The following is a 3,584-nucleotide window of genomic DNA, read 5'->3' as shown; positions in this document are numbered from 1 at the left end:
TAGTTCTGTTCTAGTTCTGTTCTAGTTCTGTTCTAGTTCTGTTCTAGTTCTGTTCTAGTTCTGTTCTAGTTCTGTTCTAGTTCTGTTCTAGTTCTGTTCTACTTCTAGCTCAGTTTTAGTTCTGTTCTACTTCTGTTCCACTTCTAGCTCAGTTTTAGTTATGTTCTACTTCTAGTTCAGTTTTAGTTCTGTTCCAGTTCTGTTATAGTTCTTTTCGAGATTTAGTTCTGTTTAGTTCTAGTTTCATCTATTCTGTTCAGATCTAGTTTAGTAGTAGCCAATAAACTAAAAAGAACCTGTAAACAGTGCTTTACTAACCGCATTGATTTCTGTGAGTTCGTATGAGTATTAATTATTTTTGCGATGTTTTATTATTAAGTTTTTTTCATTTTATTCTATTTTTCCCTTTCTATATATTTGTTTCTATGATCAACAAACCACTTGAAGGTGTAAAACCATAAAAATTGCATGCCATTGTAGTTGGTTTTGTTTATGCAATTGTTGATTTTGTTGTTTCTGTTAAAAAAGAGGGTGAGAAAATGTTAAGTATGATGAGTCGGGATCTATGTGTGGATTTTTGTACTGGGAATAAAGTAAAGGTGTGTAATCAGAGCTGAAAGGAGCTAGGAGCAAGTCCAGTTATATTAGTTTTAAACTTGTTCTACTGAAAGCCAACTAATATGTTTTTTGCTTATATAAGTTCGAAAAATGTTTTAACAAAAGCAAAAGGATATAATTACAACTTCTTTCTACTTCCATTATCTCCTTTTTTTGTATTTAGTTTTATTGTAGTTGTTTAGTGTTTGTTAAAAAGTATATAAATTACAGATAAGTTTTATTATAAAGGTAGTAACGATGAAAAAAGAACATGGTGTTTATATTAAAAGCAAATTAAAACAGTTTCTATAAAATTTAGTACATTTTAACGAGTTTTTATAAAATAAATTTTAAGGTGCTTTTACTCTAGTTTAAATTTTTTTTATTTCATATTAATATTAAAAAACTTTTTAAATTGAAAGAGTATTTTAATAATATTTGAAATAACTTGAATTGATTTGAACAATTTGTTTTTATTAATTTAAACTTATGGGTGGTATGATTGTTATGAACAGGAGTTAAATATATTAATAATACGTACCGGATGAAGAATGTTAATAAAAACACATAATATTTGTATGGAAAGAATTAAAATGTTTTTATAAGGCTCAAGTTCAGTTTTAGTTCAGTTCTAGTTCAGTTCTATTTCAGTTCTAGTTCAGATCTAGTTCAGTTCTAGTTTAGTTTTAGTTCAGTTCTAGTTCAGTTCTAGTTCAGTTTTAGTTCAGTTCTAGTTCAGTTCTAGTTCAGTTCTAGTTCCGTTCTAGTTCAGTTCTAGTTCAGTTCTAGTTTAGTTCTAGTTCAGTTCTAGTTCAGTTCTAGTTCAGATCTAGTTCAGTTCTAGTTCAGTTCTGGTTCAGTTTTAGTACAGTTCTAGTTCAGTTCTAGTTCAGTTCTTGTTCAGTTCTAGTTGTTGGTTAGTTCTAGTTCAGTTCTGCTTCATTAAGGAATTTTAATATGTTTTATATCTTTTTGGCTTTAAGATTCACCTTCTAGTTTAGTTCAGTTCTAGTTCTAGTTCAGTTCTAGTTCAATACTAGTTCAGTTCTAGTTCAGTTCTAATTCAGTTCTAGTTCAGTTCTAGTTCAGTTCTAGTTCAGTTCTAGTTCAGTTTTAGTTCAGTTCTAGTTCAGTTTTAGTTCAGTTCTGGTTCAGTTTTAGTACAGTTCTAGTTCAGTTCTAGTTCAGTTCTAGTTCAGTTCTAGTTCAGTTCTAGTTCAGTTCTTGTTCAGTTCTTGTTCAGTTCTAGTTGTTGCTTAGTTCTAGTTCAGTTCTGCTTCATTAAGGAATTTTAATATGTTTTATATCTTTTTGGCTTTAAGATTCACCTTTTTTAAGAAATACTGTATTTATTCAAAAGTTCTCATTAAACCACCGTGTTGATTTCTTACAAATTCTTAGAAAACTGTTTTAAATTATTTCAACAAAAAATAAAAAAGAATATTAATTTACTGACAGTTTTATTTGCGTGACTCTTAAGTTTTTCTTTTTCATATCCTGACTCCTTACATTACAGGAAGTCAATAACCCCTTTTTTGTGTTCCTTTGTTTTTACTTAAACTTTATTTCATTTTGTTTGTTGTTTATTTTTACTATTTTTTTTGAAGATACTCTTACAAGCGAGTGTGTGTGTATGGATGAAAATTGTTATTTTGATATGCCTGTGTATCCTTCTTTAGTAACAAACGTATTGCGTTGAGTTGTTTTTTCGTTTTCTTTTGTCATTCTATTTAATTTCTTTTTTTTTACTTTCTTCAAATTTTATTGTTGTTGTCACAGACGACATATCTCTTCAACGAGCTAATAAAAGTGTCGGAAAGGAATTTAAGCACTTGGTCATGTTTTTATAAAAATAAAAAATAACGCAATACCCAAGAATAGAAAATAAAAGGGAACTTTAAATATTTAGTCCTTCTGCTGAAAGCAAATATGTATAAATCACACTTATACTAATGCATATACAGACCTCTATACACATGAACAATGAGTCATATTAAAAACATTTAATCCTGTCTTAAGTTGGAAAGAAGAAGGATTCAGGAAAAAGGGAAAAACGTATTAGCATAAAAATAAAAAGCAATAGTTTACAACAAGTATGTATCACCATAATGTGTGTGTATATGTATGTAAGTAACGGTGTATTTATTTTCTTTATTGTGTTGATGTTTGTTTTCGTTTTTTTGCTTTTTTATTTCTTTCTGTTGTAATTCTTTCGTTTGTTATTAAACGAACTTTTTAGTTTTTATTACTATTTTTTGTATATATTTTCTTTTCCCCCTAGTGTGTTGTTTTTATTTTCTTTTTCTTTGTTTGTTTTATTTTACGTCCCTGCAATTTGTTGTAGTTTTTATTTTTAACAGATTGTTTTTGTTTGCAAATAAACAAACTTACTCTCATACATGCTCGCATGCAATTACAGTTATTGGCAGGAAAGGGAAGCTTATACTTATTTTGAAAGGGTTTTTACATAAAAGAACTAAATGACTAGTCTTTTGCTCAGCCTATGTACATGTCTTTCGTCAATGGATTGTTTTTACTATTGGCTAGCTAAGATACTAATACTTTTATTAGTCTATTTATAGTATATTGACTAGTCTATGAATTAGGTTATTTACTAACCTATTCACTAATTTCTTAGTCTGTAGATTATTCTACTGCCTAGTACAGAGATAGCATAGTAGTGACTAGTCTATAAACTAGAATATGAAATAGTAGTTGACTAGTTTTTAGATTAGTGTATGGAATAACCTATTGACTCGTGGATTAGTATTGTGACTAATCTATCGACTAGTCTTTAGACAATTAGCTATTCTATAGTACGTTTTTTTAATACAGTTGTAGTTCAGTTGTGGTTCATTTACAGTTTAATTGTAGTTCAATTCTAGTTCATTTCTAGTTTAGTTCTAGTTCAGTTCTAGTTCAGTTCTAGTTCAGTTCTAGTTCAGTTCTAGTTCAGTTCTAGTTCAGTTCTAGTTCAGTTCTAGTTC

General features: G+C 28.8%; 1 protein-coding gene across 1 annotated transcript in view; it reads right to left on the bottom strand.

Annotated features, from left to right (window-relative positions):
* The window catches only part of LOC111680491 (brain-enriched guanylate kinase-associated protein), a 45,638-nt gene that overhangs the window by 37,590 nt on the left and 4,464 nt on the right, over positions 1 to 3,584 (bottom strand). The window lies entirely within an intron of this gene.

This window comes from Lucilia cuprina, chromosome 5 (assembly GCF_022045245.1).
Source record: "Lucilia cuprina isolate Lc7/37 chromosome 5, ASM2204524v1, whole genome shotgun sequence".
In the NCBI taxonomy this organism is placed as follows: Eukaryota; Metazoa; Arthropoda; class Insecta; order Diptera; family Calliphoridae; genus Lucilia; species Lucilia cuprina.
Note: the sequence above shows the minus strand (reverse complement) of the source record. Positions and strands in the feature narration are given on the sequence as shown.